The 25,426-nt window shown below is 40.2% G+C and overlaps 1 pseudogene; it reads left to right on the top strand.

Moving 5' to 3' along the window:
• The first annotated feature begins 893 nt into the window (after nt 1-893).
• LOC103117819 (U1 small nuclear ribonucleoprotein C-like) lies at nt 894-1,420 on the top strand (annotated as a pseudogene).
• Nucleotides 1,421-25,426: the final 24,006 nt, after the last annotated feature.

Consider the following 25,426-nt stretch of genomic DNA (forward strand, 5'->3'; position numbering starts at 1 on the left):
ATTGGTGAGATCGTCTGCCCAGGGAAGTCAGGTTGGCATCATGTTAGCATCCGGAACCTGGTGACTGAAAAAAGAGTTAACATATAAAGCCATATAAATTGTTGACTAATCATGAACCAAAAGGCTGGAATAGTGCAGATGAAGTTTTGGGGTCTTCGTTTTGGAAATAGCTAGTAGTTCTATTTTTTTATATTCAGAAGGGCCCATGACTTTATTAGTTTTTGCCTGAGCCTGACAGCTAATATGCAGGTGGACCCACATTATTGTCTGTGGAGATGATGTCATGGCTGGAAAAAGGACCAGAAATCTGGATGAGGAAAGAGAGTAGCTCCCTAATATGGGAAAGGTGTATAATTATTGTTGACTGTAAACCCCATCAATTTGATCTTATCTGGGGCCCATATTCAGCATAGTAGCCTATGTGACCTCTGCATCCCTGTAGGTCTGAACTTGCATTCTGTGGTCATGAGTAGAAACATTCCAAGTTGCACCAATTTCAGGACCCGTCTTCTTCAGGTGGTAGAGTATGTATCCAACCCCTCTTTGGAGCAGAGAGAACAATTGAGAATGTATGAAAGTTCTGGACAAAAGGCTGTGCCACTAGAAAGAAGGAGGAAGTGAAAATGTTTTGTAGTAGGATCAGCACAAGTCAAATAGAATTAGATGCTGTGCCTCCTCTCACACTGTCACTGTGAGAAGGTTTTTGTGCAGAGTCTACCAGATGTTCCTGGAATGATTTGTTACTCTGTAAGAGCAAATGTTCTAGATCCTATAATTTTTGCATTGTCTACTATGTTCTGGAGATAGATTCAATAATCCAGATCAATTCTGGATTTAAAGATTCAGCTCAATTAAAAATATTTCTGGGTTACACCAACTGGCATCTCCAATGGCCTGCAGAGGAACATGCCTAAGTTTTATTGCAATTACTGTGATACATACCTCACCCGTGACTCTCCGTCTGTGAGAAAAACACACTGCAGTGGCAGAAAACACAAAGAGAATGTGAAAAACTACTATTAAAAATGGATGGAAAAGCAGGCTCAGAGCCTGATTGACAAAACAACTGCTGCATTTCAACATGATAAAATTCCTCCAACTTCATTCTCTGCTCCTCCTGCTGCAGGGGCTATGATCCCACTTCCACCAAGTCTCCCTGATCCTTGCAGTGGTATGATGCCTGCATCCCATATGGGAGGCCCTCCCATGTTGCCAGTGATGGGCCCTCCTCCTGGGAAGGTGCCTGTGGGACCAGCTCCTGGAATGAAGCCACTGATGGGAGACCTCGTGCCAATGATGTCTGGGCCTCCTGATGAGACCTCCCTGTCCTATGATGGTGCCCACTTGGCCAGGAATGACTTGGACAGATAAGAAGAGAGAAGAACTTCTTTCAGTTTTTACTACTCATTTTATTTCATGAGGAGATCATTATGCTGTGACTCTGGGAATTTTCTGACAGCATGGCAAGAAAGATTTGATCTCCCTTCCTATCAAAAAGAGACTAGTTTTGGATTAAGAGCAACAACAAAAAAAAAAAAAAAAGAGTAATTTTTGTTTGTATTGTGAAACATCAACATTTTTAGTTAAAAAATATTTTAAAGAACTCAAATACTTGGTTTCCCCATGTTTCTGCTAATGGTAAGCTTTCTGAACTTAGTCCAATAATATATAGCTAGTGCAGGATTTATACCTACTTAGTAAAGTGAGATTGCAGACAACATTATCAGATGATTTCTACGATCCCTTCCAGTTCCTTGAACCCAGTGTCAACTTCTAGCTTATTTCAATAATTTTGCTGATTGAGCTGAGTCTTATCAGAGTAAATAGGACTCTCTCTCTCTCACTCACTAGAGCACTGTGCAGCTCTGGCTTATGGTGGTGCTGGGGATTGAACCTGCAAGCTCAGAGTCTCAGGTATAGAAGTCATCTGCATGACCATTATGCTATTTTGCTGTTTCCCCAGCCAGGGATTTGTTTCTTAAATTATTATTTGCATATTTATTTATTATTTCTTTATTGGGGGGTTAATGTTTTACAGGGATATTGTTTCTTGAGGACACAATTACTTATTTAAAGGACTATAGTATATAGGACATCCTGAGCAGTACTTTGTGATCCACTATATCAGGAAAAATGCATTATATTAATTTACATTCTTTTCAGAGCACATTTTTAATCCCTAATAATTGGGCATCAAGAAAGAAATAAGTCTTTGGGGCTTGGAGACAGCCCACTTTGTAGAGTCCATACTCTTCTCTGTATAAGACCCTGGGTTCTTTCCCTGGCTATGTGGGAGTACCATGGCACCTGGGAAAACCCCAGGGATAGTGGAATGGGGCTGTGCTGTGGTCTTTCTCCCTCTCCCTCTAACTAAAAATTTAAAAGTTTAATGAAAAAGACAACCTGAGAGCTCTGGAATCATGCATATGCAAAGCCCTAGCACTGAGAAAGGGAAAAGGAAAGAGAAATAAACATGTATTTGAGTTAATAGAAGTTGTTTGGATGAATAATATGTAGTTCTATTTTGTGTGTTCTCTGCCCAGAAACTTAGAAAGGGATTCACTAGTGAGCCTCTGTAGAAACTTTGACTTGCTTCACAGCCTGTGAGGCAACCACCCTGCAGGTGGGGAGCCAGGGGCTCAAACCTTGCACTTTACGCCATGTGTGCTTAACCTGTTGCACTACCTCCCGAACAGACAACCCCACCAATATGTCTTGGAGCTCTGATTCCCCAGAACCCTGCCTCACTAGGGAAAGAGAGAGACAGGCTGGGAGTATGGATCGACCTGTCATCACCCGTGTTCAGAAGGGAAGCAATTACAGAAGACAGACCTTCAACCTTCTGCATCACACAATGACCTTGGGTCCATACTCCCAGAGGGTTAAAGAATAGGAAAGCTATCAAGGGAGTTCTGGTGGTGGGAATTGTGTGGTGTACCCCTCTTATCTTATGCTTTTTCTCAGGGTTTCCTTTTTATAAATAAAATAAAAAATTTAAAAAAAACTTTGACTTGAGTGGTATTTTTCTGGATGACAATTCAGTTGCTGATGTCTACAGACATAAAATATTGTGCAATTCAAGCTTCTACCAAGTGTAAAGAGCGGGGGCAGGGGGAGGGATGGGAAAGGAATGTACCAAGATGAATATAATTTCTACCTTTATGGAATTCTATTGCTCAATAAGAATAATTATAATGTAAATAAACACTCTATATGGATACTTGAAAGGAATGGTATGCCAGAGGGGAGTACTGAGTACCAGGGGAGTATAATTCCAGCCTGAGGGTCCTCCCATTCTCCTCCCCTCCCCTCTTCTTTTCTACCAGGGCTATCTTGGAGCTTAGTGCCTGGTGGGCTTTTCTTTTTCTTTTTTTTCCCCTCTTTATTTGATAGGGTAGAATTTGAGAGGAGAGGGGGAGATAGAGAGGGAAAGAGACAAAGGGACAACTGCAGTACTTGTTTCACTGCTCATGCTGCTATCCCCTGCAGGAGGGGAGTGAGGGCTCAAACCCCAGTCCTCGCCCATCATAGTGTGTGCACTTAACCAAGTGTGCCACTACCCGACTATCCAACCTGGGACTGCAAAATGGAGTAACTGTCTTTTATTATGTGCCATCCCTGCATTCTGCCTGAGCTGGTGACTCTCACTGCCTATCACTCAGGCTTGTGCCTAAAGGAACTATTTCACCTATCTTTAATAAATATATATGAAGGGATTTTAGTTTATCTCATTAACCAGTTTAGATCATAGCATTATTGTTCATGCAACAGATTGTAGGGGGGGGAGGACTGACTCACTGAAAATAGTTGATAGGTTATAAATAGACTTTCTACATTTTTGGCAAGATAGAGATGAAAGCTTTTGTGAAGTTATGCAATTGTGGCAACATACTGCCAACTGTTGTGCTAGAAGTCAGGCCATTAGTCAATCACGTCAGCATTGGCAGAACACTACTTAGCACACAGGCATGCTGGCTTAAACAAGTGATCAGGCTAAACTGAAGACGTATGAAGGAATGGTGCTTCACAGCACATTCTATGGGTATTGCATTTGTTATGTACATCATATCCAACTTTCAGATAAGTGAGATCTTGAAATTTTCTTTGTTAGATTTAACATATGGGTGACAAGATGAGATTTCTAAACATAGGACTTCACTGTCATTTGGAGTACTTGATGAAATATTCCTGTCCTATAATGTCACTCATTGGAAAGATAATTATGTTACCTGGTGTTAAAGAGATGTTCTTTCCTGTCTTGTCTTTGTACCTTTTTTTTTTTTCCTTCACCTTAGCACATCAAATGACAGATGTTAGAATACTGAGGATAAGTAACCATAGATGCTTGGAATAAACTTTCAAATTTAAAGAGTATAGGCAAGTCAGTAAGTCAGGAAAGTGATATTCTGAGTGTGAAGTAGGGGGAGAGGGATAGGTCATAAACTTCAGCTTCATGAAAAGCTGAATTATGAAAGCCTTTGAAAAAACTGATTGTTTAATATAGGTATAAGTCTAAACTGTGATAAAAGTTCTGATTCCAAATTTATGTCACTAGGTTTTGAGTAGGAACAATCCTACAAATAACTTGCAAAATGTGTAAACTGAATAAGGTCACTGAAAAGTCCAAGCCTCCCATTAGGTATGTTTCCATCAGCTCCAAGCCCCCAATTCCTTTCTCTAGTATCTCTCTGTATTGCATTCCCCCCACCCTAATCACTGTGTATTTATGTGCATGCGTGTGTGTGCGTGGTAGTGGTGGTGGTGGTACAGTATAGTTGTTGACAAATAAGTACAATTTGGGGCCCTGGTGCATGATGGAGGAGGAGGGGTAGTGGTGATGAGAGGAAATGAGAGTGTTTTATAGACATATTTAATGGGGAGATGAATAATTTCATTTTTTATTTTTAAAATTGTCTTTACCTATTTATTAGCTAGAGACAGCCAGAAACCGAGAGAGCTTAGGGGCTGATAGAGAGGAAGAGAGGCAGAGAGACACCTGCAACAGTGCTTCCCCATTCTAAAAGCTTTCACCCTGCAGGTGTGGACTGGGGACTTGAACTCTGGTCCTTGAACATTGTAACATGTGTGCTCAACCAGGTGTGCCACCATCTGGCTCCATGAGATGAATAATTTGTATTGCATTGTAAGGTACTGCATTTAAAGAATGTCTCCTACAATGTTGTATATAATCTGGAAGGGGTAAACCATTGATAATATTGATTAATATTTGTTTAACTTGTGTTAAGTATCATATCTTATATATCTTAGTTAATACCTGGAATATTCTTTTTTTTCAATTTTTTATTTATAAAAAGTAAACACTGACTAAACCATAGGATAAGAGGGGTACAACTTCACACAGTTCCCACCACCAGACCTCCGTATACCAACCCCTCCCCTGATAGCTTTCCTACTCTTTAATCCTCTGGGAGTATGGACCCAAAGTCATTGTGGGATGCAGAAGGTTGAAGGTCTGGCTTCTGTAATTGTTTCCCTGCTGAACATGGGCATTGACAGGTCGATCCATACTCCAACCCTGTCTCTCTCTTTCCCTAGTGGGGAAGGGCTATGGGGAAGCAGAGCTCCAAGGCGCATTGATGGGGCTGTCTGTCCAGGGAAGTCTGGTTGCATCATGCTAGCATCTGGAACCTGGTGGCTGAAAAGAGAGTTAATATACAAAGCCAAACAAACTGTTGGACAATTATGGATCTAAAGGCTGAAATAGTGCAGGTGAAGTGTTGGGGGGGTCCTCCATTTGGTAGATAGCTAGTAGGTATATTTTAGTATTTTAAAGGGCCTGTAGCTATACTAGTGTTTTGTTTTGGTTTTGCCTGAGCCTGAAATCTGATATGCAGGTGAATCCTAATTATTGTCTGGGGAGATGATGTCATGGCTGGGAAAAGGACCAGAAAGCTGGATCAGGGAAGAGAGTAGCTCCCCAATATGGGAAAGGGGTATAAATATTACTGTAAACCCCATCAATTTGATGTGATCTGGGGCCCATAATTAGCTTTGGAGCCTGTGACCTCTACATCCCTCTAGATCTGAGCTCACATTCTGTGGTCATGAGTAGGAACATTCCATGCTGCCCCAGTATCGACCCATCTTCCTCAGGTGTAGCATAGAATGTGTTGTCCATCCTCCCTTTGGAGGATGGAACATTCTCTACCATTGTTGATTCAGGTTGAGGGCAAGGTCCTAAGGGGAACCACAAAGAGGTCTATTTTGTTGTTCTTGATAGAGATTACCGGTAACAATGGAGAGAGGGATTTATTTGAGGTCTAGGCCTATCAAGTCTGTTTGGGAGACTCAGTACTCCCCGATTAGGGCCCCAGCTGGTGGAATGGCCTGATAGTGACTAAAGAGTCATCGTTAAAGTATGCCAGTCTCTTGCCCTTATTCAGCTTTTGCAGTCCTTGCTTTGCTAAGGTTAGCTTTGGAGTGAGTGAGAGAACTGTAATAAGAAGTAGGTGAGGGGAGTCGGGCGGTAGCGCAGCAGGTTAAGTGCATGTGGCGCAAAGCACAAGGACCGACATCAGGATCCTGGTTCGAGCCCCTGGCTCCCCACCTGTAGGGAAGTCGCTTCAAAGGCGGTGAAGCAGGTCTGCAGGTGTCTGTCTTTCTCTCCCACTCTCTGCCTTCCCCTCCTCTCTCCATTTCTCTCTGTCCTATCCAACAAGGACAACATCAATAACAACAACTACAACAAGGGCAACAAAAGGGAATAAATAAATATTAAAAAAAAGAAGTAGGTGAGGAGGGTAGCTAAGTCTAAGTGGACACTATTTCATTATGAACTTGATACTGACTCACTAAAGACTATTGTTTATTTTTGCTTTCAGGTATATGTTTGCCCTAATTTATAGATACATGTGAACATATGCTCTTATGGGACCTGGCCTATATCTAGGGTTTGGGACTTTGTTCGGAAGTGAACTTCCTGGAATGGAATTAGAGACTACCATGAAAGAAAAGGTCTCACCCAAGTAATGAGGGTGAAGGTTTGGCAATCCATGCCTGATGTCTCTGTACACAGTCTGAGGTGAAGCATGCTGAGATGGTACTTGTTGATTAGGTTGGAATCAGCGGATGCAATATCATTTGGCCTGACTTGAGAGAAGCATGCAGGGAAGTGAGCCCCACCCCAGAGGATCCAGGATTAAGAGAAACATAGGCTCTATAGACGAAGCAGGAGATTCCTCTTGTCTTAGGATTTAAGAAGACAATAGATAGTTATTGCAATAATCACATTATTTGGCAATTGGGTTAACTTTGAAGAATCCCTTCGTTAGGATTTGCTGTATCATACACACCCTCACCATATTTCATGTCCTTTGACATTGTTTGCATATAGCTATGCCACCAGTTGCTTCTGTTCTCCCTGGACTAAGCTTTTAAGAGAGTCAACATATCAAAGACTCAGCCTATGTATTAAAAAGACTCAATCTGTGTTTTAAAAAGTTTGAGATATTCAATCAATTTTCCCCTCTAATATTAAATAGTGATTTATATGACTGCAAATTGATAGGAGTTTACATAAATACCATTCCCACCACCAAAAGACTGTGTCCCATCCCCCCTACATCTCTCCCCCTCCACCCCCCGCCCCATGAAGCTGAACATTCACCCTCACACTCCAACCAGGGTTTTTTCTTTGGTTCTCTACTCCAAATTCAATCAACTCCTGATTTGAATTTCCCTTTCTGTTCTTCTTCTCAGCTTCTGTTCTTCTTCTTCTAGCATTTGCCCTTCTAGACAACAGTGACAACAGTGTCAGGTTGAAAGCTGTCAGGAGCTGCTTGTTGCTGGCTTTGAAAGTGACTGGGATCCATGTGGATTCAGTCGGCTAGGAAGTTTTCCCAATGAATGGGTACTCACGGGATGCACCACGAGAAGGTCGATCCAATGCATTATGAGTGGGATCATCCCATACTTGTCTTTATCTTTCTGAGTTAGCTCACTTAACATAATTTTTCTAGCTCCATCCAAGATGGGTCAGAGAAGGTGGGTTCATTGTTCTTTTATTTTTTATTTTTTTATTATTTTTTTAATTTTTTTAAAATTTATTTAATTTATTCCCTTTTGTTGCCCTTGTTTTTTTATTATTGTAGTTATTATTGTTGTTGTCGTTGTTGGATAGGACAAAGAGAAATGGAGAGAGGAGGGAAAGACAGAGAGGAGGAGAGAAAGATAGACACCTGCAGACCTGCTTCACCACCTGTGAAGCGACTCCCCTGCAGGTGGGGAGCCGGGGTTCGAACCGGGATCCTTATGCCGGTCCTTGTGCTTTGTGCCACCTGCGCTTAACCCGCTGAGCTACAGCCCAACTCCCTGGGTTCATTGTTCTTAATAGCTGCAAATACTTGGAATATTCTTATGATGTTCAGACTGTAGTATTTTTCTTACTGCAACACTGGGGAGTATATGTAATACCATCAAGTAGCTAAATGAATATCACTAATTAATTAGTTTTTTTTTCATTCTGTATTATTAGATGATAGATAGATAGATAGATAGATAGATAGATAGATAGATACGCTAGCACTGCTTCACTTTCCATGAAGTTCCCTTTGATGCTGTTCATGATACTGTTTGTGACATTCTCTTGGGGGTGCTGGGATGCATTGGATCGACCTTCTCGTGGTGCATCCCGTGAGTACCCATTCATTGGGGAAACTGACGATCCTTCCTAGCCGACTGAATCCACATGGATCCCAGTCACTTTCAAAGCCAGCAACAAGCAGCTCCTGACAGCTTTCAACCTGACGCTGTTGACTGGCTATGGAAGAAGGGCAAACGCTAGAAGAAGAAGAAGAGGGTGCTGGGGATTGAACTCACAGCCTCATGCTTGGTAAGGCAAGCACTCTATCCCCATTGAATTCTATTTAGGCCCTAATGCTATTGCTTTTAGCATATTTTAAAATATTTACTTTTTACTTTCTAAATGAATGTATATATTGGGAAGTAAAGGTGGGAAAAGGGAGAACCAGTCCATCACTCTGGCACATACAATGTTAGAGATCAACCTTGGGACATTGAATTTTGTTCTACTCACCAAACCACCTCCCTTGCTACATGATAACTTACATTTTATTTATTTATTAATTCATTCTTTTTTTTGGATAAAGACAGAAACTGAGAGGTAATGGGGAGGTAGAGAAGGAGAGAGCAAGAAAGATACTTGCAGCCCTGCTTCACTACTCTTGAAGTTTCCCCCTGCAGGTGGGAACTGAGGGCTTGAACTTGGGTCCTTGCTCCTGGTAACCTGTATGCTCAACTAGGTGTGCCACTGTCTGGCTCCATGCATAATCACTTTTATGATGTCATTTTTTCCACCCTAACATTGGGATGTATGATAATCACAATAGGTGTCTTATAGAGTTTAGAGCACTCTTTTTTTTTGTAGTTGCTTGTAAAAGCTTGGCTAGATGGACAACAGGAGGCATCATAGATTAGGTGACATACAGGATTAGCCTCCATTCTTCTCTATCCAATCCAACCTGAAAGGAACTTGCAACAAAAAGCTAAGCAAGCTGATAAGAATACAGAATGGGTAAATATTTGAGCCAGATTCAGTGCCATTGTCTAACTCATCAAAGGACTACTGCTTTTAAACAACATGCCACAGTGTCTGTTGGTAATTTAGCAAAACAAGTGTTCTCTGAGAATACACACTTAGAGCATTGTGTAGTCTGGAGAGGGGTATTGGGGAAAAATAAAGAAAACTTGCAAAAATAACAGTGGACTCTCCAGTGAAGGGGCACAGTGAAGGACCTTGGGCAGTCCAGGTCATTGTGAGTGGAATGGATTCTGAAAGGGCAGGGATGCTGCAGGAATGTTGAGAAGCCCTGAAGGTCAAGTCTGCTCCATTTTACTTTATTCAAGGCCTGACCTACATTTGCAAAAACTTCTAAAGGAAATTTTCTAAGGAAAAAAAAATCCTTATATAGCAGAGGGAGTTATTTATATCTACCATATATATATAGCTTTGTATCTGTAAGTATACCAGTATTTAGATCTATGTGTTGGGAATGAGAATTTATATTGTGCTTTTTAAAAAGGGAACAACACCGCATTAGTAATACACTTAAATTAAAAAATTGTAGAGGTTGTGTTTTACTCTTCATATATCTTTATTTTACTTTTTTACTCCTCAGGGTTTAGCACTGTTTAGTGTAAAGGGAAAGCCAAAACATTTATTAACTCAAACAGCAATGGCTTTCCCTCTTGGCCTCAAATGCTACTCAAAATCTTGAATACACATTTGGGTTGAGAGGAAGGCTGCTTTAAGTGGGGCTCAGGGGCCTACTCAGGAATCATCAGCTGCAGAAGTAATCCTGCAGATTGTCTACCTGCTTGTCAAGAAAGAAAGGAGGCAAACAGCTCAGGATCTAGTACTGTTGCTCAGCCTCCCACAGCAGCAATGAGCCAAGGGGAAGAGAAGCCAGTGAAAATACTCTGTCCTGACTCCGTCAGCCCCAGTGACCTTATTCACAAACACAACACCGACCAACACGTACACACACGTATATAATTTTTTTTTCTATTTTCTTTTGCCTATGTGTCTAGTCAGCTCAAATGGGTCGACTCGTGTTTTGGCTCTCACAAGCAAACCAGGCTCTTTGGCTCCATTCTACCTGCAAACTTTCTGGCCTGCTTAAGTATAGTGAAGTGGTTTGAATTTCTGAGAACAAATAATTAGGCTTTAGGAGCAGGCCAGGGTTATACAAAACCCATTCGTTTCTGCCTCATGTGGGTTTTGTGACTCTGTGGAAAGGAAAACAAAGTTAGATAAGGACAGAGCTCAGCTGCTGGGAATGCATGCTATTTTTCTGTTTCATGTTATCAGAGCATGTATTTCATTGTGTTATGTTGGACTGGAGGGAGTTTAGGGATTAATATTTTAAAATTACATCTCCTTTTAATCATTCACGTATGATATGTGGTGTGGAACAGGAAGCTGACTTGGTCTCTGATTTATCCTCAGCTTTGAACTTGCAAGGTAAGGCAATTTCGAACTAGGCATAAGAGCATCATCAATTCAAAGACTCTGTGAATAAGGTATTTACTTCTTTTATTTAATTCCCACTATCATCTTTTTACAGCTTTTTTTCCCTTTCTTTCCATAAAGGCATTCAAGACTTGAAGTTGCTCAGTTGCCAAATAGACTTAATTAAGGTTCTGACCCTTCTCAGTGAGTTTTTGGTAACCAGAGGGTGGTAATTGGGCCGCAAGTTTTTTTCCTTGTGGTTCATGGGGATGGTATTTAAACCACATTTGAAGTGTTTTCTAAAATGCAGCATAACATAAATCTCACCTAGTAATCATTTTTAGGCCTTTTCCAAGTAATAAATCACCTTATTATAATTAATTATTACTATACAGCAACTCAAAAGAATATCTAATGAAATACTCACATGTTCATGTATCCAGAAATAGCCACTAGTATTAATTTTATAGGAATAACAGACGTTTAATTTCATAAGAAAAATCAGGGCTGTGACTTGCTTAAGGGAGGTGTGAGAAGGTGGAACACACCTCTCCAGAACTCATACCCAGAAGAAATAAAACAGAGATCACCTTCCCAAATAGTAGACTTTTTTTCTAAGGAGAGGTATGGAGTGGGGGTACCCTCAGTAAACCCACTTGCCAAAACTGATGTCATTTGTCGACTTTTTTTTTTGGGGGGGCGAGGATTAGCAGTTCACCTTCTGGGTTACTTCTAGAATTGAAACTTATTTTGGGGACTGAGTAGTCGGCACACCCCCATAGAGTGAACACTATAGCGCACAAGGACTCGGGTTGAAAGTTCTGGTCCCCATGTTCAGGTTGCAGAGGTGGGAAGCTTTACAAACAGTGAAGCAGTGCTGTCAAGTGTTTCTTTTTCTCTCTGTCTTTCCCTTCCCTCTTAGTTTCTCTCTGCCTCTATCCAATAAATGAATGAAAAGAAAAAAATTAAAATGATAGTTCATTTTGACTAGTGAGGTAGAAGAAAGATGAATCTAAGCAGAGTAAGTACTTATGGGACAAGGGAAATGGGATGTGAGTCACAATCACCCAAGGAGTGTGTAAAAGTGAACCAGTCATTATACCTACTCCTAATGGTGGATCATTGTTTATTTTTTTATTTTTTAAAATATATTTATTATTTATTCCCTTTTGTTGCCCTTGTTGTTTTATTGTTGTAGTTATTGATGTCGTCATTGTTGGATAGGACAGAGAGAATTGGAGAGAGGAGGGGAAGACAGAGAAGGGGGAGAGAAAGGCAGACACCCACAGACCTGCTTCACCATTTGTGCAGCAACTCCCCTGCAGGTGAGGAGCAGGGGGCTCAAACCAGGATCCTTGGGCCAGTCCTTGCACTTTGCACCATGTGCACTTAACCCGCTGGGCTACTGCACGACTCCCATGATGATTGTTTCTGTCACAGTCATAAATCATTGGGTATGGGTAAACTGATGACTGGAAGTTGTTTCAAAGCAAATATTTCAGGGGACAGGGAGATTGTATAGCTGTAGGGCACCAGATCTGTATATCCAAAGCTTTAGTGGTCCTGGCTTCACCCTCTGCTTTAACAATGCTCTGGTGTCTCTTTCTGCCTCTTTGTTGGGAAAACAAGCCAGTCCTTTAGTATTAGCCAGGAAAAGAGTTGGGGAAAATATGTTTTATTTTACTTTTCAGATTGATTATTAAGGATTTATATTTTTTTTAGATTGAGACAGAGTTAGAGAGAGAGAGAGAGAGAGAGAGAGAGAGAGAGACTACAGTACTGAAGTTTCCTTTAGCGTAGAGGGGGACTGAGCTCAAATCACATGGCAAAGCAGCACAGTGTCCAAGTGAGCTATTTCACTGTTCTGTGTGTGTGTGTGTGTGTGAGAGAGAGAGAGAGATGGAGAGAGAGATATGGAGAGAGAGAAGAGAAATTAGAGTGCTGTTTACTTCTGGCTTATGATGGTGCTGTAACTGAATCTTGGACTTCTGGGGCATCAGGTATGCAAGTCCTGTGCTCTAACACTGAGAATTTCCCTAGTCATAATAATTAATTTTCATGAGAGAGAGATAAAAATCAGAAAACTTTTCACTTTTGGCATGGTGTGGTTCTAAGGACTGAACCTGGGACCTCTGGGACCTTGCACATACAAGCCTGATATACTACCAGTGCATATTTCCTGACCCAGGAAGTATTTTTGAACCATCTTTCATTTCTTCCTTTGGCTTTTCAAGCTGTTGACTAAAACACCCTCAGCCTTGGAGGCTTATTCTGTTACTTTGAATCTTCCCTTACTCTTCTAGTTTCGAGGCAAACAATTCATCTAGGCATAAGAGCATCATCAACTCAAAGACTCTTTGAATAAAGTATTTAATTCTTTTATAAAATTATCATCATCTTTTTATAGCTTCTTTCTTTTCTCTTTCCTTCCTTCCTTCTCCCCTCTTTCTTTCTTTAAAATTTTTTATATTTATTTATTTATTCCTTATTGTTCCCCTTGTTGTCTTATTGTTGTAGTTATTGATGCCATCATTGTTGGATAGGACAGAGAGAAATGGAGAGAGGAGGGGAAGACAGAGAGGGGGAGAGACCTGCTTCACCACCTGTGAAGTGACTCCCCTGCAGTTGGGGAGCCAGGGTCTCAAACCAGGATCCTTACACCAGTCTTTGCACTTTGTGCCATATGTGCTTAACCCACTGCACTACCATCCAATGCCTGTTCTTCTCTCTCTTTCTTTCTTTCTTTCTTTCTTTCTTTCTTTCTTTCTTTCTTTCTTTCTTTCTCTTTCTTCTTTCCTTCCTTCCTTCCTACACTACCTCCCTCCCTCCCTTCTTTCTCCTTTCTTTCTTTCTTTCTTTCTTTCTTTCTTTCTTTCTTTCTTTCTTTTCAGAAAGGCATCAGAGACTTGTGTGATAGAGCTCAACCTAGTGCATTCTGGAACTTGATGCTAAGAATAAAGAGAAACAAAAGTTAAGATATCATCAGGTTTTAAAAATTTAGAAGTCAACACTAGGCATATTGCTTCATGGTACAAACACAACTCTTTATTTTGTATTTTTATTTATAAAATGGAAATATTGACAAGACCATAGAATAAGAGGGGTACATTTCTGCCCAGTTCCCACTACTAGAACTCCCTATCTAATCTCTTTCCTTGATAGCTTCCCTATTTTTTTTAAAGACCATCAACGTACTCTCTCTCTCTTTTAAAATATTTAGTTAATATGCACAACCTAAAGTTTAAATTCTTTTAATCCATATTTTTTTTCAAATAATTTTATTGGAGAAACTATGGTTTTCAGGGCAGTTGTTGATGCATAGGTACAGTTTTTTTCCTATTTATTTATTTATAAAATGGAAACACTGAAAAGACCATAGAATAAGAGGGGTACAATTCCCACCACCAGAACTCTGTATCCCGTCTCCTCCCCTGATAGCTTTCCTATTCTTTAACCCTCTGGGGGTATGGACCTAGGGTCATTATGGGGTGAAGAAGGTGCAATAATTGCTTCCCTGCTGAACATGGGTGTTGGCAGGTCGATCTATATACCCAGCCTGTCTCTCTCTTTCCCTAGTGGAGTAGGGATCTGGGGAGACAGCACTCCAGTACACATTGGTAGGGCCATCTGCCCAGGGAGGTCAGGTTGGCATCACGGTAGCATGTGAGGTCTGATGGCTGAAAAGGTTAAGAAATAAAGCAGAATAAATTGTTCACTAGAGGGTTAAAGAATAGGAAAGCTATCAGGGGGATGGGATGGGACATGGAGTTCTGGAGGGGGGAATTATGTGGTATTGTACTCCTCTTATGGTCTTGTCAGTGTTTCCAGTTTATAAATAAAAATTATAAAAAAATTGTTTACTAATCATGAACCTAAAGACCAGAGTATTACAAATGAAGATTTAGATTCTCCATTTTAGAAAGAGCTAGTAGGTCTTTTAGGTATATACTAGATAGCCCATGACTTTACTAGTTTTGCCTGAGCCTGACACCTAATATGCAGGTTATTGTCTAAGGAGATGGTGTTATAGTTGGAAAAAGGACTAGAAAGCTGGATCAGGGAAGAGAGTAGCTCCCATATCTGGGAAACATATATAAATATTATTAACTGTAAACCCCATCAATTTGATTTGGAGCCCATATTCAGCACAGGAGCCTATGTAACACAAGCACAACTCTTTAATGGGGAATCAGTAACTGCTGCAATTCTAATTTCTGTGTGATTATTCTACTTCTTTTCCTTTGGAATATTAGAGAATTTTGCTTGGTTACTTCTACAGACTTGCTCTGATGCAATGTAGTAATCAACCCAGGCTTTGTACTTTTCATAGGAACACTGGAAATGTAGTTTGGCAAAGATTAGAAGGACAGCTCCATTGGGGATAGGTCACCAACCACATGAAGACAATCAGATCTTCCAACTGAAACAGACACAGGAGTTTGGGGGACATGGTTAACACGGTCACTTTCATAATTATGAATTTTGAAAACACAGAGTTTGAGTGTGTAACCTTCTTTTGACTTCTGTACAGCTCAGATGTCAAACCTGTAAATCCCAAACCTAACAGTGACAAAAAGGAGAGTCAGTGACACAAGAATCCATAGTGATGGGCTGGGGGGATAGCTCAGTATTAGAGCATATAGTATGTGTATATCTAGGACCTCAGAAGCCGAAGGTTCAACCCTCATCACCACTGTAAGCCAGTGTTCTTGTCTCTTATAAAAACAAAAGATTTGTTGTTGTTATTGTTGTTTGTTTATCTGTTTGCAAACAAAGTCACACTGAAGATTCATTCTGTAATCGCCAGACGGGATTGGCAAATAGCACTCACTTGAATGGTGTGCTGCTTCAGCATACACACAACCTAGGTTCAAGCCTGTCCCACATCTCATTGAAGGAAGCTTTGACCCTATGGTATTTTTCTTTTTCTTTCTTTTTTTTTAAATATTTATTTTTATTTATTTATTCCCTTTTGTTGCCCTTGTTGTTTTATTGTTGTAGTTATTATTATTGTTGTTGTTGTTGGATAGGACAGAGAGAAATGGAGAGAGGAGGGGAAGACAGAGAGGAGGAGAGAAAGATAGACACCTGCAGACCTGCTTCACTGCCTGTGAAGTGACTCCCCTGCAGGTGGGGAGCCAGGGTTCGAACCGGGATCCTTATGCTGGTCCTTGTGCTTTGCGCCACCTGCGCTTAACCCGCTGCGCAACAGCCCGACTCCATGGTCTTTTTCATTTACAGAGCCTCTCTGCTTCTCTGCCTTTATAGAAAATAACAAATGGAAAAAAAAACAGGTTTTATCAGTGTTATTTTCTCTTTCTTTCTCTCTCTCTCTCTCTTTCTTTCTTTTTTTCTATCAGTGTGTGGTGAAAGACAAGCTCATCTTTTTCACATTGTATCAGCGAATCAGAAGACTGTAGGTAGATTCCCAGAGGAACTCCTATAGCTCCTCCACCCATTGGGTGTGGAGGGTTGGGTCCCAGAGGGTGAAGAGGAATTTCATGGCATTTATTGGTGCCAAAGGCTTTACCATGAGTTTTTCCAACAAGGGTGGGAAAGTAGGGAAATGACATATACCTTCACTCCTTGATGCTTAGATGCAGACTACTAGTGATGTTTTGATATATGGCCTTCCACACTTTCTCTATAATTTAATATACTAGCTGGAACTTTTGTTTAATATTCCATTTGAAAGCCCCTGCTGCCTTTTCAGTTCTCTGATGCTGTAAGTGGTCTCTAATTGTTTTCTTTTGTTTCTCTACCCACGTTCTAATTCCATTCCCTGAGGTAGTCTCTAGTAATGTTTTGATATGTAGTCTTCCAGACTTCCTCAATTATTTTATATGCTAACTGGAATCAGAGACTGTTTTCACTGGAAGGGACCTTGGAGATCTTCTTTCTACCTCCCTGCACCCAGTTTTGCACCCCCGCCCACATACCCATAGGCATCTTGACGATACATGGAGAGACTAACTGCATTACCTGAAATACCACTCAGATAGCAATTGATGTAACAAAGACTAGAACCCCAGTCGTTTCATGCCTAGGAAAATGACTTTTCCACTGCGTGACACAATTTTTTAAATTTATTTTTTATTTAAGAAACGATAAATTAACAAAACCATAGGGTAGGAGGGGTACAACTCCACACAATTCCCACCACCCAATCTCCATATCCCATCCCCTCCCCTGATAGCCTTCCCATTCTCTATCCCTCTGGGAGCATGGACCCAGGGTCATTGTGGGTTGCAGAGGGTGGAAGGTCTGGCTTCTGTAATTGCTTCCCCGCTGAACATGGGCGTTGACTGGTCGGTCCATACTCCCAGTCTGCCTCTCTCTTTCCCTAGTAGGGTGTGTCTCTGGGGAAGCGGAGCTCCAGGGCACAATGGTGGGGTCTTCAGTCCAGGGAAGCCTGGCTGGCATCCTGATGGCATCTGGAACCTGGTGGCTGAAAAGAGAGTTAACATACAAAGCCAAACAAATTGTTGAGCAATCATGGACCCAAAGCTTGGAATAGTGGAGAGAAAGTGTTAGGGGGGTACTCATTGCAAATTCTAGTGTACTTTTGCTTTCAGGTATATATTTTGCAGTAGTTTATAGATATGTGTGAACATATGCTCTCTCTCACAGAACCTGGTCTATATCTAGGTTTTGGGACTTTGTTAGAAAGTGAACCTCCTGGGATGGAATTAGAGGATACTATGAAAGGAAAGGTCTCACCCGAGTAATGAAGCTGAAGGGTTGTCATTCCACACCTGTGGTCTCTGGACACAGTCTGAGCTGAAGCATGTTGAGGTGGCAATTGTTGTGTTGATTAGGTTGCGATCGGCAGATGCAATACTATTTGATATGGATTGGGAGAGGCATGCAGGAAAGTGGACCCTATCCTAAGGTTCCAGGACTGGGGGAAATATAGGCTCTATAGTGGAGATGTGAGGTTTCTGTTGTCTTAGGGTTGCATGACACAATTAAACTTTCTAAGTTTGTTTCATGCCCTAAGGAATTAGTTCCTGTAAGACTAAGGTGGTTTATGGGTTATAAGATGATCATGACTTCCTTCCTTCCTTCCTTCCTTCCTTCCTTCCTTCCTTCCTTCCTTCCTTTCTTTCTTAAAATGTCTATTTATTTGTCTTTATGACAGACACGAGAAGAACACTGCTCAGCTCTAGTATATGGTGCAAGGGATCAAACCTAGACCCTAATGCTCTGAGCTGTCTCTCTAGCTTGCCCATTTTTTTCTCTGATCAAAAACAAGCAACTTCTAAATGCATATGGTTCATCTGCTCTCTTCTTACTTTGACCTTGGTGAACTGTGGCTCCAGATTCAATACTCTGTTTTCCTAGGGCCAAATTCTTGTATTAAGATTGTCCTGAGAGACACAACCATGGAGTCAGTTATTGCTTCAATCTGTTTGGCTCATTTGGGAATTTGGGGATAGGATTGCTTGTGGAAAGATGGAACTTAAACTAGCCAGACCATTCATGATGCTGATTTTCTGATGTCATCTAAATGTTACCCATAGAAGCCTGGACTCTTCCCTCTTATAGGGTCATCATATTTTTGATGAACAAATGCACCACTGAGATCTATAGCTTGATCAGATCAAATTCTGATCTACCCTCAATGTGTAGTATTGCGTTTGCAATTTTAAAGAAGTTCCTCTCTAAGCTTCCTCTCTCTGTCTGTATCTCTCTCTTAGAAAATAAACAGTGTGACAAAATAGTTGTGATGAAAGTCTGGAGTGTCTCTTGTCTCTTTTTCTGTCCTACCTGATGTCATAACTTCTCATTTACCTACCTACCCATCAGTCCAAATATTACACTCCTCCATACCTGACTGGGATCCTTGGTGTTCGTTCAAAGTCTACCATGTCTTCTGAGTTGTAGTAAATATACTTACTTTGACCTAAATCATACCTCAGGCATAGAATTTAGGTGGTTTTGAGTAAGGGTTTTTTTTTTTTTCTTACCCCAAAGACCCAATTTGACTCAGGTCAAAGTTTTGAAGGAAGAACATGTTGGGGTGTGAATGCCAAGAAGGTCCACTCTAAGTAGACTGTGAAATTATTAAAGGACAAAGCATCTCTTCTGAGCTTGGTGGTGGTGGTTCTTGCTAAGGAACTTGTTTCTTTCACAAAAGTCTCTGCCAGTTGTTTTCCTTTGTGTACACACACCTGTGTGTAGGGGGATAGCGGTGGAAAGTCAGAATAGTTTTAAGTAGACATTGTTTTGTGTGATTGTAGAATTCCACTCTCATATTTACCTTTCACATTCACTTTAAGGATGGAATCTGGTGGACAACTGGGACTGCTTCTATGACCCACTGTAGCAGTGCCTTTAATTCAGGCACATGCCACTGAAACCTTAATCACTAACAGATGCTGCTCTGAATCAAGAATTCCCCTCTCTCTGGCCACTCAGCCTGAGCAATGAGCTGCCTAACTTGGATCCTACCAGCTTCTTGAAAAACTCCACAGGCTGCGTCACTAGCATACTGGTAACATGCAGAAGACTGATATTTTCCAGGCCCAAGCAGGACTTTGAAATAATACCTAGCAGTTGTAGAGAGCTATTTATTTTCCCCTCCTCCCACAAGTGTTTTCACATCCATGAGCTCATTTTATCCTTCAAATAGTCCTTGGAGTTAAGTAGGGAAAACGGTATTTTCCCCCTAGGAACCTGAGGTCCAAATATGTTAAGTAACTTGTTTGAGGTCACACAGTTAGCCTTGACTCCTAGCCTGGAATTCTTTCCACCAAAACGACACTGATATTTACTTTGACTGGCTCACTTAAGAATGGCCTCTTTGGCCACTATTGGGCCACCTCATCACCTGAGGTCCTAGACAGGGAGTCCTTGGATTCCCCATAGATAATATAGGCTTAGCCTTCTGATAGATCCCTCTATCATCACTGGTCACACCCATTGGGAATATCATTATAAGCCATTTTGTAGGTTTCTTCAGGACTGTATCCTCACTATGAAATAACAATGGTAGGTACTGTCCCACTCTCTGAAGGGAGGCTGGATCATCCTACTCTGCCACTCAAGGTAGACTAGCTCTGAAATGAGTGCAGCCTAGAATGTTCCCAGCTGTGACTATGGATGGTGAGCTGTCTGGCAGGGACTCGGAGATTGCACAGGTTCCTGCGCTAAATATGAATGGATATGGGTCCCAGGTTTACATCACTGTGGTAAACAGTTAATTGCATTTATATATCTTCTTTGGGTTTTTTAGCAACTCTTTCCCCTAATCCTGTTTCCGTATACACTCAACTGACACCGTATACACTCAACTGACACCGTCTCTGGTCCACCACCATGTTAGCGCTCAAGCTTAAGCAAAGATTATTAAGTCATAGGCTCCTAGGAACATTCCTAAAATAGACTTTCCAGCTTCCTTCTACCCAAAAGTTCCTACTTGAATCTGTTTTGTTCTGATTTTATGGTTCCTGTTCAGTAAACATTTTGTCCTGCTCTCCATCTTGGTGCATTTCAGCCACCAAATTCCAGATGTTACTACAATTCCATCCTGACTTCTCAGGCAGATGACCTCAGCAATGCTTCCTGGAAGCTCACCTCTCCAGAGCCCACTAGGGAAAGATAGAAATGGGCTGAGGGTATTGATTAAACTGCCAATGCTCACGTCCAGTGGAGAATCAGTTATATAAGTCAGAACTCCTACCTTCTGCACCCCAAAAAGAATTTGGGTCCATACTCCCAGAGGGATAAAGAATAGGGAAATTTCAGGCTGGAGGTATGGATCAACCTGCCAATGCCCAAGTCCAGTGGAGAAGCAACTACAGATGCCAGAATTCCCACCTTCTGCACACCAAAGGCAATTTTGATCCATACTCCAGTGGAGGAGAAGTGATGGGAGGAAGAGGATAAGAGGACTCTGAACTCCAGCTCCATCAGGACTCGCAGAGAGAGGAGGAAAAAGAGGAGGGACATTTGGATGTAGTAATAGGATCATGAGTGGGTTGAAGGAAAAGAGAGGACTGGACCTGGAAGATTAAGGGGGCAATTATGTACAAATATAGATGGTTGAAAAAGTGGTAGTTTACATGAACTGTTGATGTTCTTAGTCTATCAGCCAGAGCCAAATAATTGGGGATTTTTTTTACATCTGGAAATAATTACCTTGAGAACTTGAGAGAGCCTTCTTGGTGTGAAGGACCAATGCAAGGCAGTGCAAGGCTGAGGTAACAGAACCAAGACATTGATTTCTAGCTTATCAATGGCATGTGCTATATTTATTTGTCAGGCTGATAAAACAAAACACCACAAACTAGGACTTAAACAAAAAAATTATTGTCTTAAAATAGTTCTGAAGACTGAGAGTCCAAGATTAAGGTGTTGGCAGTATTGGTTCTGTTTGAGGGCTTCTGGGTGTGGAAGTGAGGTGTGTGTGTTTGTGTGTGTATGTGTGTGTGTGTGTGGGGGGGGGGGTCTATTTGTGCCTTTTTTCTAGTTTTATGGTTTGCTGACTCAGTAATTCCCCTAACATTTGCCTTTATTCTTCTGGTTAGTACCCATTTCTTCCATATTTATTTTTGTTTCAACATCTTATCTTTCATTCAATTTAACCTTTTGCTAGTGAGTGAGCTTATTAGTATCCTTTCCATCTCTTGTCTTACTTTATTAGAACCCCCCCTCCCTCCCTTCCTCCTCTCTCTTCCTTTCTCTTATACTGTCAATTGTAGAGTGAACTTAATGTATCATGAATGCACAATGTTGTTGAGTTGACTCATTTTATTAACATATATATGTGTGTATATATATATATATATAAAAGTATATATATGGAAGACAGAGAGGAAAAGACACCAGACCACTATTCCACCATCCATGGAGTTCTATTGGTGTTGTACTTGCCTTTATCATGTGGTGCAGGAGATTGAACCCAGGGCCAGAGGCATGATAAAGCATGTGCTGTACCTCCTGAGATACCATCCAAGACCACAATCCTCCTGCTTCCTCTAGATTTTTAGTTTACAATTAGTTGCCTCTTTCTCCTCAACATACTAATTTACTCAGTTTGTCTCTACCTTAAAAATCACCATTTTAACACTTACCTTGATTTTCTTTGTAAATGTATTAATCATTTTAAAAATAATTTTTCTCTGATCTCATTCCCTTTTTATCTATGCTAGAAAAATCAGAACAGTCTTTGGACTAGGATTGATACATCTCACAGTGATGAATAAAAGACACTAAGTATCTCATTCTAAATTCAGAGAACAACCACTTTGGGGACAGACTGTATGAAAATGTGTGAGTGTATAAAAAAATGTATGAAAACAAATGTCTGAAAAACAAGCTATCATCTCAAGATGCAGGATATTGAAAACATAGCATTCTGACTGACAGTAGCATTTTTAAATAAACAGTAACATTAAATCCAGTGTGAGGCCACAAGTATCCAGAAATTCACATTTCATTTTTTTGACATTTCTCAAGATTTTTCAAACTATTGTTTCTTTCAGCCATCTTTTAGTTGTACTTAGATCATAAATGAATATTATAAATTCTACTTAGATCATAAATCATAAATGATTTTCTTATCATCATGGCAAAAATGTACTGTATTTTTGTGAATCAAATGTTAAATATTCCTATGTAAACTATGAATAAAAACTGTTGTGTTGGTAGATTTACACATCTAAGAATTTAGGTTGTTAAAATCCAAGAGGTAGTTTGTCAGGAACATATGAACCAGGGGGCCATTCCATGGACCCACTTGAATAAAATAGTGTATGTACACACTGTTGTTATTATTAATAACTATATAATAGTCTATTTGATGCTGCTCATAACTACTTCCATTTAGACATTCCTCTTGATGATCATTTAGATTGTTGACTATCACTCTCTATTCTAAGCAGTCCTGAATTTTATATTTTAGTATATATAATATTTCATGAATAGTTAATGGTACCTATATCATAAACATTTATTGGAAATAGCCTGAGTCAAATTTTATGTATCATTCTAATCCTTATAAATGGTGCTAACTGATCTTCAAAAGTTGGTACCAACTGACCTGCCTACTAACAATGCATGAGAATGGGTGTTCCTACTTTCAGGCACTATCTGCAGGAAGGTAGTATTGGCATTTTTTTCTTTGTTTTTACCAATCTGACAAGTTAAATGTTTGCTTTCATAGCACTTACAATTTGCATTTTTCTTTCATAAAAGACATAGGATATTTTCATGCTTGTTCAACTTGGAAATCTCCATATTTTTTCTTGGATATTTAAATAATCTTTGTTATATTTAATATGATGTTGTATGGCCTGGGGTGTGGCATTGTCATAGAGCTCATGCCTTCTACAAACTCCCCATCTACTGTCCTTTGTTGTACTACCTGAGCTATCGAAGGGTGCTCGAGCTCATGCCTTCCATGTATAACCCATGGTTACTGGCACCACATGGGAGCACCATGAACAGCATCAAGAGTGGTGTGGATTGGAACTACATGAATCATGGAACAATGATTTGGTATCTTTCCTTATTTCTTTTTCTTTATTTCTCTTTCTCCCTCTCTTATCTCTAAAAACATAGAATAAAGGTTGTATGGGGGAGGTGACTTAGCACTATCATGTATACATGAGGCTTTAGGTTCTTTGTCCAGCACTGCTTGAAGGAAAGCAAATAAATGTTCACATTTGAATGTACCATCTTGTTCTTTGTATTCTGTTTGCCCCATGAGTTCTCTAGTTCTCTTTATTCACCTTTTTTTCTTCTTTGCCTTCTATTGTATTGATGATTTATTTTATATTATTATTTAAAAATTTTACTTATTTCTTTGTTCTCCAGTGCCAGTGCTATGAATCCACTGTTCTTGGCCACAATTCTTTTTTTTTTTTTCAATTTTTTTAATAGGATAGAAAGATATTGAGAGGGTAGGGGAAAATAGAGAGGAAGAGAAAAGAAATGCTTATGAAGCATTCCTGCTGCAGATGGGTGTATTGATTATTTCTCAAATTCTGTGGTAGCTCCATTTTTTATTTGCAAGCTAAATCTCTGATGATTTTCTAGGGTAGTTCTAGGGTATGAAACATGGATCTTTAACTTGTAACAGTCTACTTCCAAATAATATTATACCACTATGTGGGGAGGGGTTAATGGTAATAAAAATTCTGTAAATACACAAATGTTGATGGGATTCTTATACAATATAAGAAAGAAGAGTTTATACATATCTACTTCTGTGCTTTCATACTATTGCTGTCACATGTATTACTTCTACATATTGTAAATTTTAAAATACATGATTATAAAGTATTTTAATTTCTTTATTGGGGGATTAATGTTTTACAGCCAACAGTAAATACAACAGCTTGTATATACATAACATTTCTCAGTTTTCAACATAACAATACAACCCCCACTAGGTCCTCTGTCATCCGTTTCCAGGACCTGTACTCTCCCCTTCTCACCCCAGAGTCTTTTACTTTGGTGCAATACATCAACTCCAGTTGAGGTTCTTCTTAGTGTTTTCTCTTCTGATCTTGTTTTTCAACTTCTGCCTGTGAGTGAGATCACCCATATTCATCCTTCTGTTTCTGACTCATCTCACTTAACATGATTTTCTTCAAGCTCCATCCAAGATAGGCTAAAAACAGTGAAGTTACCATTTTTAATAGCTGAGTAGTATTCTGTTGTGTATATATACCACAATGTGCTCAGCCACTCATCTGTTGTTGGACACCTGGGTTGCTTCCAGGCTTTGGCTATTACAAATTGTGCTGCCAAGAACATATGTGTACACAGATCTTTTTGGATGGATGTGTTGTGTTCCTTAGGATATATCCCCAGGAGGGGAATTGCAGGGTCATAGGGTAGGTCCATTTCTAGCCTTCTGAGAATTCTCCAGACTGTTCTCCACAGAGGTTGGACCAATTGACATTCCCACCAGCAGTGTAGGAGGATTCCTTTGACCCCACAACCTCTCCAGCATTTGCTGGTGTTACCTTTTCTGATGTATGACATTCTCACAGGAGTGGAGTGGTATCTCATTGTTGTCTTTATTTGCATTTCTCTGACAATTAGATACTTGGAACATTTTTTCATGTGTTTCTTGGCCTTTTGGATCTCTTCTGTGGTGAATATTCTGTCCAAGTCCTCCCCCCATTTTTGGATAGGGTTATTTGTTGTCTTGTTGTTGAGTTTGGCAAGCTCTTTATATATGTTGGTTATTAAACTCCTATCTGATGTATGACATGTAAAGATCTTCTCCCATTCTGTGAGGGGTCTCTTGGTTTGGATAGTGGTTTCTTTTGCTATGCAGAAGCTTTTTAATTTGATGTAGTCCCATAGGTTTATACTTGCCTTAGTCTTCTTTGTAATTGGATTCGTTTCATTGAAAATGTCTTTAAAATTTATGCAGAAAAGAGTTCTGCCAATATTTTCCTCTAAGTATCTGATAGT

The sequence above is a fragment of the Erinaceus europaeus genome, chromosome 7, assembly GCF_950295315.1.
Source record: "Erinaceus europaeus chromosome 7, mEriEur2.1, whole genome shotgun sequence".
In the NCBI taxonomy this organism is placed as follows: Eukaryota; Metazoa; Chordata; class Mammalia; order Eulipotyphla; family Erinaceidae; genus Erinaceus; species Erinaceus europaeus.